The sequence below is a fragment of the Lissotriton vulgaris genome, chromosome 2_1 (genome assembly GCF_964263255.1).
Source record: "Lissotriton vulgaris chromosome 2_1, aLisVul1.2, whole genome shotgun sequence".
Lineage (NCBI taxonomy): Eukaryota > Metazoa > Chordata > Amphibia > Caudata > Salamandridae > Lissotriton > Lissotriton vulgaris.
Window position 1 is genome coordinate 1,713,823,399 of NC_141687.1, and position 16,570 is coordinate 1,713,839,968.

The following is a 16,570-nucleotide window of genomic DNA, read 5'->3' on the forward strand; positions in this document are numbered from 1 at the left end:
CCCCCATTGTTCTTGTGCGCAAACCAGATCAAAAATTGAGGGTCTGCATTGATCTGAGAGCTTTAAATGCCAATATCATTATTGACTGCCACCCTTTACCCAACATTAATGAACTTGTCTCTCTCTTTGATGGTGCGCAGATTTTTTCTACTTTAGACCTTAGGTCTGCGTATCATCAAATTGAACTTGCAGAAGAATCCAAAAAGTATACAGCGTTCATCACTCCCATGGGTTTATTTCAGTGCAGAAGGATGCCTTTTGGATTAGCTTCTGCTGCTTCAGTATTCCAACGAGTAATGTTCCAAATGTTCAGAGATCTTGATTCGTTCGTCAAATGTTTTCAAGACGACATTTTGATTTTCTCCAAAAATGATAATGATCATTTTGCACATTTAGATGCTGTTTTTAAGAGACTTGAACAATATGGTCTTACACTTAAGGGGCATAAGTGCAAATTATTTCAGAAATCTGTAGAATATTTAGGCCATACATTGTCTGGTGAGGGCCTTATTCCAAAAAAATCCAATGTTGAGGCCATCCTTAATGCTCCATCTCCAGTTAATAAAGACCAACTCCTCTCCTTTTCAGGAATGTGCGAGTATTACAGCAAATTTGTTGTGAATTTTGCCACCAAAATGGAACCATTGAGGAGATTACTAAGGCAAAGTAATGTATTTAAATGGGAGGATGAACAGGAGAAGGCTTTCATGTCTATTAAAAAAGACATTGTAAATTCTCCAACGTTAAAGCCTTTTAGAATGGGCAGAACATGTATTATCACCACGGATGCAAGCCTGTATGGTTTGGGTTGTGTGTTGTCACAAACAGATGGTAGACTTGAATGGAACGTTGCGTTTTCCTCTAGAACACTCAATGAGACTGAGCGCAGATATGCAGTCATTGAGCGTGAATTGCTTTCATGTGTTTGGGCGATTGAGCACTACAGAATTTACATTTGGGGCAGTAAATTTATTCTTCGCACAGATCACAAACCCCTGTTGAGTATTCTTTCTGCGGGAGGTGGTTGGAACTCCACAGCAAGAATTGCACGTCTCGCATCTAGGCTACAGGAATACAATTTCACAGTGGAATACATTCCTGGAAAAAAAAATGTCACTGCAGATTGTCTTTCACGTCTTCCTTGTGTAGATAGCCAGAAAAGTGTAAATGGCCTGGTTGAGGCTGATTGTGTGCTAAGTCTTTCTGATGTTGTTTCTCCTCACTATCAGGATATTTCGGAAGAGTTTTGGTTGAAGTGTCAGGTGGAGGATGAAAAATTTGTTTTACTGAAAAAATTCATTCTTGAAGGTTGGCCTGATAAACACTGCGTCAAAGATGAGTTACTTCCTTTTTATAAAGTCATGGATGAGTTAGGTTGTGAAGGTGATCTGATTTTCAAAGCAGGTAAGTGTGTTCCACCTAGTGGGGCACAAGAATTGATTTTGAAATTGGCACACAAAACCCATCCAGGTATATCAGCTATGAAGCGTTTAATTAGACTATACTTTTGGTGGCCAGGCATGGACAGATATGTGGATCGCACTGTCAGGGAGTGTTCTGAGTGTTGTTCCAATGATAAAATGCTTAGAGTACATGTTCCTCCTCTTAGAGCTGTGAAATGGCCTGAATTGCCTTGGAATAAGATTGCATTCGACATTTCAGGCCCATTCCACATTCTTCCGGAATCTTCACGTTTTGCTTTGGTTATCATAGACTATCACTCTAAGTGGCCAGAGGTTAAGTTTGTGGCAAAAGCTACCTCTGAGGCCGTTATTACATTTTTCAAGGAAGTTTTTTCTAGAGAAGGATGCCCATCTGTCTTGATTTCCGATAATGGTGTACAGCTAGTTTCATCAGACATGAAGTCCTTTTTGAAGAATTGCAACATCAGGCACATTCAAACCTCTCTCTATGAGCCACATGAGAATGGCCAAGTAGAAAGGTTCAATAGGGTGCTTAAAGGTTTTGTTTCTGATTCCATAAAGGACAAAGGCAATTGGTTAAATGTTCTCAGGGAAAAGCTTTGGTGTTATCGTATCACACCGCACACCACTACTGAGATTAGCCCTTTTAGATTGCTCAAAGGTAGAGATCCTGCTTCTTCGATTTGTCCCTGGTGGTTTAAGGAGAAGTGTGGTGTTTTGTCTGATAATAGAGTTGACATTCAGAGTGTTGCCAATAAGATTTGTGACAAGCAGAACAAATCTGCTACTTGGTACAACAACAAATGGAAAACAAGGGTGCATGAATTTGAGATTGGCGATTGGGTCAGGATTGTGAAACCTGTTATGGTAAGCAAGGGAATGAGTAAGTATGGAAGGCCCATTAAGATTGTTAAAGTTTTTTATAATTCTGTTGTCACCCAGGATGGCAAAACTTGGAATGTGAGTAAAGTAGCCAAATGCCCTCCTTTTCAAGATGCTCAGTTAAGAAATAACCAATGTCAAAATGACTATTCGAATGTTAGCATTGATCCTGAACAAGGTTCTGACACTGTGGCATCAAGGGTCAAAGATGATGTGCGCATCAGAAGGAAACCTACTTCTTTGCAAGACTTTGTTTAATTTTGTTCCTGCTTGTTTCTTTTCTTGTATAAGGGAGATGTGTTACATTCCAATATTTCTTCCTTTTACATTTCCCCTTTAAGTGCATGTGACTGGTTATGTTTCACAATGTATTCCATGTTCTAAACAGAGTTTTCCTCATGTAGCATTCTGCCCTGATTTGTCAGTTGTATCCTGATGCTGTTGTGCTTGGACTATATGCTCTGCTGGGAAATAAACCTCTTTGGATTACTCACCTTTCTACTGGAATTATTACATAGCTATATTTTAATATATATAAAAAAGCGGGGCTCGGCGGCGGCTGAGCTGGTAGAGGAGGGAGAGGGAAGGCTCCGGGGGGGCGCTGGTGCTGAAAGGAAAACAGAACCGTGTGCGAGTGCGCTGGCAGGCTCGGCGCTCGATTGAGGATCCTGGTGAGCGGCCGGCGGGCGCCACCACCAGCACCACCGCTGCATGGAGCTATGCGCCCGTGTATGCGAGCGAGGGGCAGGAGCTGCTGCGCAGCTGCCGTGCGCACTCACACCGCACACTGGCGCTGAGTGACGGAGCTCTGAGTTCCGCCGCTGAGCGAGAGTGGAGGAAAGAGGAGGAGGAGCGGAGGCCAAGCGCACAAGATCCACAACTGCAACAAAGTAGCTCCAAACCGGCAGCCAACTCCCGCCCGCCAGGCGGCCCCCGGCATGGCCTCCGAAGAACTCTACGAGGTAGAGAGAATTGTTGACAAGAAAAAAAATAAAAAGGGGAAAACTGAATACCTGGTGCGGTGGAAAGGATATGACAGCGATGATGACACATGGGAACCAGAACAGCACCTTGTGAATTGCGAGGAATACATTCATGAGTTTAATAGACGACACAATGACAAAACTAAAGATGGCACATACACTAGACCTAACCGGACCTCCCCTAACAATGCCAGAAAACAAATTTCCAGATCAACAAATAGCTCCTTTTCAAAGACCTCTCCAAAGTCAGTAGTTTTTGGAAAAGAGACTGAAGCTAAATCTAATCAGCTGATTGCTAGTAGTCATAAGTTCCGTCGGAGTCCTTCACATGCACTCTCCAGCCGGAAAAGTATGGATTTGTCTAGATCAGGAATAAAAATACTTGTGCCCAAAAGTCCTATGAAGAACAGGACTTCTGTTGATAGTTTTCAAAATGAAGATTTGCATAAATTGGACCATATGGAACAGCACCAGGACTCCACGGTTCCCGAGGTGGCAGCAGAAAAACCAGTTGGAGCATTATTAGGCCCCGGGGCAGAAAGAGCTCGAATGGGAAGCAGACCTAGGGCGCACTCATTAGTGCCACGGCTTCAGATGCCACGGACAGGGGCAGAAGCATCGACGTTAACCATGAATGGGAAAGGTACCTCTACACTCATGGAAGCATTAGCAGCAAATGGAGCAATTAATATGCAAACATCAGTAACAGGAGCGACAGGGAGCAAGCGGAGGTTTGAGGAGAGAAGAGATCAACCTTTTGATAAGAGACTTCGCTTCAGCGTACGACAGACGGAAAGTGCTTATCGTTATAGAGACATTGTTGTCCGGAAACAAGATGGTTTCACCCACATCTTACTTTCTACTAAATCATCGGAGAACAATTCCCTTAATCCAGAGGTAATGAAGGAGGTCCAGAGTGCAATGAATACAGCGGCTGCAGACGACAGCAAACTTGTGCTGCTAAGTGCAGTTGGCAGTGTCTTCTGCGGTGGCCTTGATTTTATTTATTTTATACCACGTTTGACGGATGATAGGAAAAGGGAAAGTATTAAAATGGCAGACACAATTAAGACTTTTGTGAACACTTTCATTCAGTTTAAGAAGCCCATCGTTGTAGCAGTTAATGGGCCAGCCATTGGACTAGGAGTCTCCATTTTACCTCTGTGTGATGTGGTGTGGGCAAAAAAAAAAAAAAAAAAAATAAAATAAAATAAAATTATAATAAAGAAAAAAAAAAAAAGAAATATATAAAAATATCTGGTCAAGTTTTTAAAAATATTTGATAATTAAATTACAGATGGCGGTGAAAAATCTCCTATTCCTGTTCTGTAGCAATAGGACAATCTATTATAATATAACGATTGATACCATTGTTATAGTAAAAAGAAAAGGAAAATAAAGTTATGTATTTAACAGAACATCCATAATGAAATAGTTTTGAGTGGTAATTATTTAATGAACTTCTTTTCTCCAGGAGGTGAAAAAATGTGATCTTCGTGGTGACGGGTCATAAACTCCTCTGAGATCATGACATTGAGAATAATAATATGTATATATTCTCACAGCATATGATCACAAGGGGAAAATAGACTGAAAGCCGCAAGCCGGAAACGTTGCTTACTTGTCGTTACTGTTTGTGACAATGGATTGTGAATTCCGCTAGGATCACTAAGACTGTTAATTTTATAATGTACATATTAACAGTATGTGATCTCTAGGGGAAAACATAATAACAAGTGTATCATTGTCACGTTGATTGTAAATGTTTAGGGTTTGCGTTGACGGGTTAGCAACACCTCTCGAGCGAAGAACAGTATTAATGTTATAATATAAAAAGTCACTATATATAAGGTAAAAGGAGCCAGAAAAGGAGGAATATTTGTTATAATATATCTGTTTCTAAGAACAAGCTGCTGACGTTACAGAGAAAAAGGGAAAAACTTGCAATAACATTTTTTTCTACATATAAATGTTTAAATATTGACAAATAGTCACAATTTATAACTAAGTACTATGCCTATGCCATCTTGAAACACCTTACAACTCCGGAATATGTTTGTTGACGCAAAAAGAGAATCCGATGCTGGAGAAAAAAACCTGCAAAAGAGATTGGCGATTCAGAAATAACTCGGGAAAACTAAACTAATTGCACAGTAGTTGTGGTTTATATAGTTTTTTGTTGTTTAGTAGTCTATGGAAGGAAGATGTGGCTCTGCCTATGTAGATGGCACGTTTTGCAGTTTACACATGCTCTCGTTTTAACTGTTTTTCGTGTGCATGTGTTTGGAAAAGTTTCAAACTGTGAAGCTGTAAAGCTTTCGATTTTGATAGTAACACGTATAAGGTATTATTATCTACATACGTTGAAGAGTTTAAAAAGTGTTACTCGGTAAACTGTGTTCTTTGCATTTTCATAATTAAAAGCATCTAAATAGAAGACGTATTAAAAAATATCGTTATCATTAGAAGAATTTTTTTTAAATTTTTGTTATTTTTATGGTTCTTAATTTTAAAAAATGCTAGCGTTTGTAGATCGTAATTCTACCCTCGGAAAGGTGTGCTGGCGCTTGGGGCTTTAAGAAGGTTATTAAATAATAAATGCCCTTTTCTATGCACCTGTAGACTTGGATTTTAAACTTTCAATTGCCCAGTCTGTATATTTACACTTCCTCCAAACATTTTGGTACTGCTGTTTTAGTATTGCTGTGAGCCATTCAGCAGTATGTGTTTATGTATACACTGTTCTAAAAGTTAAGCTGCTGTACATTTTGCCAGACACTCTCCTTTCAGAATTGTATTAATTCAGCCAGTACCCAAGTAGCCATGGTGCAAAGTGGGCCTTAGGGCATGGACTGCTCCAAAGTCCTATACACTATGCATGCACTCTTCTATGCACTGGCAAACTTGTCTTTCTTTTAGCGTATATTATCCAGTGTACGTTCTTACACTTCCAGCAAACTCTTTGTGATTGCTGATTCAGTATTGTAGTGAGCCATTTAGCAGAATGCCGTTATGTATGCACTGTGCTAAAAATGAAGCTCTTTTAAATTCAGACACACATTCCCCTTGCAGAACTGTAATTATCCAGTCAGTACTCAAGTAATCATGGTGCAAAGTACGCCTTAGGCCATGTACTGCTTTAAACCGGTATAGACTATGCATGCAGTCTTCTATGTAGCTGCACATTTGTTTTTTATACATTCAATTCCCCAGTCTGTATCATTAGACTTTCACAATCACACTCACTCTACTGTTTCAATATTGTAGTGAGCCATTCAGCAGTATTTTCTTATATAATTACTGTGGTAAAACTGAAGGTCTTATAAATTCAGTTATGCACTCTCTTTGCAGAACTTTAATCATGCAGTCAGTACCCAAGTAATAATGGAGGAAAGTAGGCCTTTGTATATGGACTGCTTCAAAATTCTATTTACTATGCATGTACTGTCCTACCTTTTATATTTTGAATTCCTCAGTCTTTATCTTTACACTTCCAGCAAGCACTCTGTCATTCCTGTTATAGTTTTGTAGTGACTCATTGATCAGTGTGTAGTAATCTATTCACTACATTCAAACAGTAATCAATAGATGTACAATAAGTGGTGCATCCCCAGAGATAAGCCAGTTATTGTGCACTGTGATATCACCACAATGGATGCACCGTATTTACAATGTGGTGTATTATAGTGCAAAAACGGCACAGATATGTGATGTATTTGTGTTGTGAAAGTGCTGCATTGCTTGAGTTGCGTTCCAAGAGCAACACAGCTTCAGCAATGCTCTTGGGGTTATATGCTCACAATGCTGTGTCAATCCTTACAACTGTTTCAAGCAGGTGCAGGGTTTTGAGATAGCAGCATAGGCCTAAAAGTGACTGAATGAAATCTTATAGATTTCATTCAGTCACTTTTAGGAGGAGTTCCTATGCCAGAACACCTCCACTCCCTCTTCCCACCACACTTTGCGCAGGAAAGCCTCTTTCTGGCGCATGGCTTTAGAATGTAATGCACCTTCCATATGCATCACTTTGTAAATATCAGACACCATGGCACATCTTTTGCACCACCGCTGCATCACAAAAGTGAAGGAAAAGATGTGCAAAAGAGGCACAAGGGGGTTGTAAATCCGCTTGTAACACATACAAATTCACCTAGGCAGTTTCACTAGCAGTGCAAATTGAAGCATAGACTTGTAACATATTTATATGGATATGTTACATTGAAGTGCTTCAGAGGTACTACAGTATACCATAGGTAAACACCTTATATATTTATGCTGTAGGACTCCCTTATAGTTTTGCACTTTCACATTCACCATACACTACTAATTCATTCATTCATTTATGCACTACACATTCATTCTGACAAACTTTTACACACTAATATAGAAATATAGTTCTTTCTGAAGCCAGTGGAGGTAGTTCTGAAAATAACAGTTTTTTTTATTTTTATTTTTCTATTTATTTTGTATTTTTTCAGCAAGTTTTTAGTTGTTTTTTTTTACACCAAAAAAATGAAACTGGAAACAAAAAAACTGTGGAAATGCAACAAAAAAGAAAAAAAAATATTATTGTTTTGGGCAATGGTGCTCTTCTTTCCTGTTCACAATGAGGTGAATAGACTGCTAACCGTAACAAAGGAGTTCTCTGCAAACTTTACAATGAATTGTAAGATCCACAAACTGAGGCACAATAATAGGAGGGGGACTGCTCGGAGGAGGTGGTGGTGCAGTTGTGGTAAAAGGAACTGCAGGTTGAGTTTTTTTCTGGAATCCTTGTATAATTATTTGGATGCAAATTTTTGACATGGCGAACCATTGAGGCTGTCCCGAAAGAGTACTTTTTAGTGGAGTCACCCCTGGAAAGTGTAACCTCACAGATCTTGAACATTACTTTCGGCGCATTCACCTTTTTCTGTCCCTCTGGATATGAAAACAGCTTCCAAATGAAAGCTTCTGTTTTTTTTTATCTGACTATTGAAAGACTACAGCTCCACAGAATTGATGTTTCTCCTGGGAAAGTCCAAGTAAGATGATCAAAATGAGAGGGGTCTTTCAACAGTTGGAATAGGAAGTATTATGAACCAATGAAAACTCTCCTTTTACGGTCACATGATTTTGCGTACGCTTACAGTGCTCTTACGGTGCTCTTAAGATGCGAGTACGTACGACGAACCTGTGTGATTTGCGTAATTGCTTTTAAAAGTAATAATCGCTTATTAAAAGTTAAAAAAAACTATTTTCATGATTGTCCTTCCTTAATATGTACATTAAATACATAAATATATGTTTTTGAACAATTAGACACTTTCGCGCTGTACGCTTACGGGGCGCCGTACATGACGTCATGCAGTAGCGTTAATGTGACAAAGCGTATCCGTAACGAGTGCACGGTTGTAAAAAATTGGGGAAAAAAATAATTTAGAAAACAAAAATTGGGATTTAGATTTGTTATTATTTTACATTAATAATATGAAATATAATTTTAAAAATAAAATAAAAATAAATATTTATAATAAAAATGTAAGAAATCAGTATAAAAAGAAAGAAATATAATAATTTATACATTTAAAAATTATCAATTGCAAAACCTTTGAAATTGACTGAAAAAACCATAGGTTTCAGCCTCGTTATATTTAGGAATTAGCATTTAAAAAACCTTAGAAATTCACTGAAAAAACCATAGGTTTCACACATGTTATAGTTAGCTGGGCATTTCACTCATACAAAACCTTTGAAATTCACCCGTTATAGTTAGTTCAGCCAACTATAACTCGTGCGCCCGCAATGCAGTGCTAATGACGTCACATATTACATCACTCATGACATGGTCAGTGACATCACTCATGACATCACTGATGACATCTCAAATGACATCACTGATGACATCACTGATGACATCATCCTTGTGAAAGAGTGACAGACCTCCTCTCACCCTAATATAACCTTTGATACACACATTCAAAAATAGTTTTTTTTTAAATGGAGATACGAATACCAGTTACAACAACCTATTAGGTAATTCCAACATCTACATACACATACACTCATTCACCAACAGTTCTATATAGTCACTCATACATGTACTCACTCATCATATGTACTCATACACCTATACATATTGTTACACACCGATACTCATCTATAGAGTTACTCCTATATCCATTTACTTGCATATACATCTATACAAACACAACTACAGTTACTTCTACAGAAACGTACACATACCTACTCTCTTAAACAATCACTTATAGAAACACATAATTATGTATACAGGAACTCTTCCAATCTCTCACTCTCACATATACTCACTTACATACATCAATACTTACATATACTAGTTTAAAACATATGTAGTTACTCATAAATATACTATTGAGATAGTCATTTACTCACTAACACACCCATACACATACTCATCCACCCATACAGTCCTGCAGACATTCTGCCTTCAAAACACATACAAACAGTGAGTCAGTCATTCATGCATCTGTGCGCTAAGTAAATTGGAATTCATAGTTTGGCTGATTTTACAGGAATATTTATACGTTTCAAAAATCAACAACTAGAAACTTTTCTGCTCAAAACCACACAATGGATTCCTATAGAAGAAAATACAAGTTACTGTAAGTAAGCTTAGAATTACTTTTCAGAGTCAGTGCTGGGCTAAACAATGCCACACTGGGTTCTCTCCTGATAACAGGTGAGTAAATCGGAATTCGTAGTTTGGCTGATTTTATAGGAATATTTGTACAATGGAAGGGGGCGGGGCCTGAGGTGACATGTGTGCAAACACGCCCTGAGGGTTCCTAGGGGGCAACTAGCACACCAGGTACCTCCAGTATGCACCAGGGAGCTGTGTTGCAGAGAGGTGTTCAGAGGCCACGCCCCTTTTTCACACCTCTCTGCAACGCAGCTCTGTGGTGCTTACTGGAGGTACCTTGTGGGCTAGTTGGACCCCAGGGACCCTCAGGATTCAAGGGGACTTAATCTCCCAACTTACAAAGCGTCTCTGGGCGCATTTGCACAGTGGTGAGGGGAGGGGCGGGCCTGAGGTGACATGTGTGCAAACACACCCTGTGGCGCGTTTTAAGTCGGGGAATTAAGTCCTCTTCAATTCTGAGGGTCCCTGGGGGCCAAAAACACCACCAGGTATCTCCAGTAAGATCCACTGCGCTGCATTGCGGAAAGGTGGGCCAGGCCACACCCCTTTTTACAACTCTCTGCAACGCAGCTCTGTGGCGCTTATTGGAGGTACCTGGTTGGCTAGTTGGACCCCAGGGATCGTCAGTATTCAAGGGGACTTAATCTCCCAACTTAAAACGCACCACAGGACGAGTTTGCACACATGTCACCCCAGGCCTCCCCTCCCTACACCATTGTGCAAACACGCCCTGTAGAGCCTTTTAACAGGTAGTTTTAACCCCCCCTGCCCTATTATGTACTAGGGCCTTACAGAGGAGGTCATGCTGATCATAGGGGTACCCCAGCGCATAGTGTTCCCTAGTGTATGTAGGTGTTTTCACTGTATTCTAAGTGCCTTTTAGCATAGCACTGCTCTAGGCCTGGTTAGTCAGGGTCAGTTACCACCAGTATCCGTCTGAAAAAGCTGTGGACGCAGGATGATTTTGCAACAAGGCCTCTTTCTGCTCCTCTGTTGGTTCTTTCTGCACATGTCTTGCTTCTTCTTGCACTTTTCTTCGTCTTTGTGGACTTCAGTTGCTTCTTTCTGCATTTCCTTTGCTTCTTTCTGTGCGTTTTTGCTTCTTTCTTCACATGTCCTACCTCTGTAGGCATAGTTAGAAACTAGCATTTGAAAAACCTGTGAAATTCACAGAAAAAAACATAGCTTTCAGGCACGTTATAGTTAGAAATTAGCATTTAAAAAACCTTAGAAATTCACTGAAAAAACCATCGGTTTTAGGCATGTTATAGCTGAAAATTCGCATTTAAAAAACCTTGGAAATTCACTGAAAAAAACATAGGTTTCAGGGACGTTATAGTTGGACATTTCACTCAACAAAACCAGAGAAATTCCCCTGTTATAGTAAGTTAAGCTAACTATAACTCGCGCCCCTGCAATGCACTGCTGATGACGTCACATATTACATTGCTCATGACAGCGGTGTGCAAGTGTATGTATAGGTGTATGAGTACATATGATGAGTGAGTGCATGTCTGAGTTACTGTATAGGACCTTTGGTAAATGAGTGGATGTGTGTGTAGATCTTGGAATTAGTGAATGGGTATGTTGTAACTGGTATTGGTGTGTCCATTATTTTGAAAATGGTATTTATTAGGGTGAGAGGAGGTCTTGCACTCTATCACAAGGATGAATTCATCAGAGATGTCATTTGAGATGTTATCAGTGATGTCATGAGTGATGTCACTGACCATGTCATGAGTGATGTAATATATGATGTCATCAGCAGTACATTGCGGGGGCGCAAGTTACAGTAAGCTGAACTAACTAAAAAGGGGAAATTTCTCTGGTTATGTATGAGTGAAATGTCCAACTAACTATAACGTCCCTGAAACCTATGTTTTTTTCAGTGAATATATATATATATATATATATATATATCCGTTCCACTGTCCTTGTTTGATTACCGGGACTCTTAAAGCGTCGGTGCATAGAATCAGGGCACAAGGTTACCCTGCTTACATCAACGTCACTTCGTACTTTCAAGTACAAATGCACTCTTACAATAATCTCCGCCACACGATGAGATGGTTTCGGAAGACTTTATTCCATATCAAGCCAAACAGTAGGACCCTTGGGTTTGTCCTACTGTTTGGCTTGATATGGAATAAAGTCTTCCGAAACCATCTCATCGTGTGGCGGAGATTATTGTAAGAGTGCATTTGTACTTGAAAGTACGAAGTGGCGTTGATATATATATATATATATATATATATATATATATATATATATATATATATATATATATATATATATATATATATATATATATATATATATATATATACCAACTTGTATACTCCCAACACCCTCTCGCACTCTAGCCAGTGATGTGACGAGAAACGGGAAACGGACACCAAATAATGTGGTTGTTGCAGGTCTTTGTTTAATCAGCGATAGTCAGACGCGTTTCGAATACCGAGGTATCCTTGTTCACTGGCAGAAACGCAGTCTTCATATATATATATGTATATAGTTACAGTTATGGTATATGGTAACCTGAGCTAACTATAACTTACACCCCTGCAATGCACTGTTTATGACCTCACATATTACATCACTCATGACATGATCAGTGACATCACTCATGACATCTCAAATGACCCCATCCAGCGATTGTGAGTGTTTTCTAAACGTTTTGGTGTGTTAGATGTATATACTAAGGTACCACAAAAGTTAAAGCAGTGTACTTTGTTTACTACTAATGAGTGATTCCTTTTTTAACATAGTTTATGTGAGTTACTATGTGACTGTGTGTATCTGTGTGTGAGTGGGTATCTTGGTGACTACAGCTGTGTGAGTGGGAGTAGCTGTATGGGTATATAAAATAGGTGTCTGAGTAGCTGTGTTGGTGATTTAGTGGTTGTGTGAGTGCCTCTATTGGTGAGTAAGTGGGTGTGCTAGTTACTGTATGAGTGGGTGTATCAGTGACTAAATAGGTAAATGAGTGGGTATCTGAATGGCTAAATGAGTGAGTGACTGGGTGTGTAAGTGGCTGTATGGGTGAGTGAGTGGATGTTTAAAGGAGTGTTTGGTTAAGTGAGTTGGTGTGTGAGTGGCTATATGGAAGAGTGAGTGTCTGTGTGAGTGAGCGTGTGAGTCCTTGTATGGGTAAATGAGTAGCTCTGTTAGGAGGCTGTATGGATGAGTGAGTGGGTGCCTGAGTGGCTGTATAGGTGAAAAACCGTGCTAGTAGCTTTATGAGTGTGTATATGGCTCTGTGAGTGGCTGTATGGGTAAGTGACTGGTTGGTATGATCAGCTTTTATGAGTGAGTGAGTGGGTGTTTGTATGAGCGGCTCTATAGGTAAGTGAGTGGTTGTGTGAGTACTTAAGTGGGTCTGTGAATGGGTATGAGAGGTTGTATGGGGTGTGTTAGTGATTCGGTAGATGATGTCATCTGTGATGACATTTGAGATGTCAGTGATGCCATCGGTGATGCTACTGACCATGTCATGAGTGATGTAATATGTGAGGTTATAAGGAGTGCATTTCAGGGGCATAAGGTATAGGTAGGTCAGGTAAGCATACCTGTTAAATTTCAATCGTTTTGTGCGAGTGAAATCTGAGCCTAACTAAAACATCCCTGTAACCTTTGGCTTTTTTAATGAATTTCAAAAGCATTTAAAATTTTACTTCCTAACTAAAATGCCCCTGTAACCTTTGTTTTTTTCAATGAATTTCTACACTTTTTTCAAATTCTATTTCATAACTATAATGTCTCTGCAACATTGTTTTTTAAGGGAATTTCTAAAGGTTTTTTTAATGTTATTTACTAACTGTAATCACTAACCTTTGACACTGAGTGTGTCAGTGAGTTCGTGAGTGTCTCAGTGGTTGTATGAGCATCTGAGTATTTTTGTAAGTGGGTGTGAGAGAATATGAGTGGGGCTGTAAGTGGGTGTATGAGTGTCTGAATGGATCTGTGAGTGGGTGTTTGAGTCTCTGAGGGTGTCTGTGAGTTGGTATATGAGTCTCTGAGTAAACCTGTGAGTGTGTGAGAAAGAGTATGTGATTTTGTAAATGGATGTAGGGGAGTCTGGCTGTGTCTGTGAACGGGTATACTTGTCTGAGTTTTTCTGAGTAGATGCATGAGCGAATGGGTCTATGAGTGGCTGGGGGAGTGTCTGAGGTTTACTGTGACTGGGTGTAGTAGTGCCTGAGTGGGTTCTGCACGTTTTCTGTATGCCTGGGCAGAACTCATGGAGTTTCATTTTGCGGAATTCTGAGGGGTCATCGGAGGCTCTGCCCTCTTTCTCCATCACCCTGCAAACATGCCTCCTGGTGTACTACTGGTTGGGGGATAAGGTACCCTTGGCTGCTGAGTATCGTTGGGTGCCAAGAACCCCTATTGTTGCCACAAGTAAGTCCCCCACAGCGGGAATGCTGAGACCTCATCGGAGGCCCGCCCCCCTTCTCCACCTCTCTGCAAAGGGCCCTACAGGTGCATCACTGGTTGGGGGATGAAGTCCCCTTGGCTGCTGAGGTCCCTCAACAATGTTTTAATAACCATGGAGGGGAGTGGTCCCTGGGGCTTATAGAGCCCATGGAGGGGGGCCTGTGCCCCCCCTCCTTATTTAAACAATAGCCCTGGTCCACGCGGGCCCTTTACAAAACAAGCTCGAAGCCTGATCTTGTTTTTTTTCATAGAATTTCACAAATTTGCGACAGATTATTAAAAAAAATGCTTTTTTTGTCCTGTCGGGTTTCTGTGGAACCCCAGGAGCAAATTGATTCTCTTTAACTTCCCAAAAACTATTGAACAGATTTACACCAAATAACTGAAAGCATAATCTGAGTAACCAAATTTGGCGTAATTCCTTCCAGTGCTTTAGGGTGCAGGCTCAACTACTATGGGAATTTAACTGGTAAAACACACTATGTTTGACCCCCCTTTTTCTCATCCCCTGCTTGAATGATTGCCTCGAAATGTTCCATACACAATATTCACCAGGGCACCTTTTTGTGAAAATCTTATGAAGATTCATCAAACGGGGCAAAAGATATAGGCAAGTCAAAAAAAAGCGGAAACATGGTCCTAAATATACCTACCGGCGACAGCCAATAGGTAATATGTAGAGCTGGGAAAAAATATCTACAAAAAATCAATAGACGGTGGGAAGTGATTTCCCTGAAGAAATATGTAGAAGTACAAATAGTTACCAGAGGACTGAGGTTAACGCTAATGCCAAGCCATCAAGACACAAGTAAGGAGCTCCTACAGGAGTGGGGAGAAGATATTCTAAAATTCATCAATGGGCCTAATAGTAATATTAATTAAACACATGGAGATTGAATTAGAGAATATCAAGGAACAACTGAAAGAAGTAGAAAAAGAATTAACAACATTGGAACTAAATTCAGAAATGGAAAAGTTTGAGGAGGAATTGGAAAAACAGATTGAGAAACATGAAGAAACTGTTCAGCTATGGAAACAAACTAAGTTTCAATGTGACAAAGATGATTATACTGAGGGACAGATCTTTACATATGCCAGGAAGTTTGATGCCCTTAAACAACAGGACAAATTGGACAGTGTAACCAATGCATCTGGAAGTCTCTCGTCCTTAACCTTGACTGATGAAAGTGAAGCAGAATTGGATTCAACAGAAGGAAGAGCAAAGCACACTTTTTTAGGGGACATGAGATTGGTACTCCAAAAACGACAGTAGAGCAAAGCTTGGGTACACAATCACAAAGCTAATGAGGAAGGGGAAGAGAATGCAGCCGAATCAAAGGAAACAAACAAGAAGAGGAAAGAGGCACAACCGGAATAGAGAAGTTGGGTGCAACAACAAGGAGTATGAGGCAGAAGAGGACATAGAAAATACAACACAAGATTTGGTCACTGTCAATCTGTCTTAAAGATCTATGACAGAATCGGAAATTCCAATGTTAAAATGTGGATTAAACTTCTGTCCAATTGGTCAAATGGATCTCGCACAAACAAGAATTTACTTGCATAAATATGAGCGGAAAATAAAACTGGCTAAAACTTTCGCAGAAAACCAACAAATGTAGGAATACCAAAAGAAAATTGTAAAATCTATTATCAATCGCACAGTGAAAGACTCAAACAATTTCTTGACATTTATAGATTTCGAGGAAACAGGAGAACAAGTGGATATCCAATTAGATATGATTTGTCCCCATATTAGCGCAGGCTTGAGCGGGAAAAGACTCAAACATGTTCTTATCCCCAACTTACATCATGTAATAAACTAGATATCTTCCACTAGGCTGTTACTCAATATTTGTATATAATGAAGAAAACAAAATATAATAAGAATCTGAATGTGGAAAAATGAAAAGCTCTGTATAATTTACAAGATGAGCAGATGGAGATAAAAATGGTAGGTAGGGGGATTAATATCATTATTATGGAGAAAGAGGATTATATGAAGGAAGCCTACTCCCCATTAAGCAATGTCAATTACTATGAGAAAGAAACCTAAGGATAACCCAACACATAGATATATAAATTGGAATTGTATAAGAGATTGAAAGAATGGATAGCAGTTAATCTACTAGACGAATAATGAATGAAAATATTTGTTAACTAATCACCCGATAACTGCAACT

General features: G+C 39.6%; 1 pseudogene across 1 annotated transcript; it reads left to right on the top strand.

Moving 5' to 3' along the window:
- The first annotated feature begins 2,739 nt into the window (after positions 1–2,739).
- Positions 2,740–4,498, top strand: LOC147733165 (chromodomain Y-like protein pseudogene; annotated as a pseudogene). Its single transcript, XR_015308410.1, has one exon. The product of XR_015308410.1 is annotated as a chromodomain Y-like protein pseudogene (transcript).
- Positions 4,499–16,570: the final 12,072 nt, after the last annotated feature.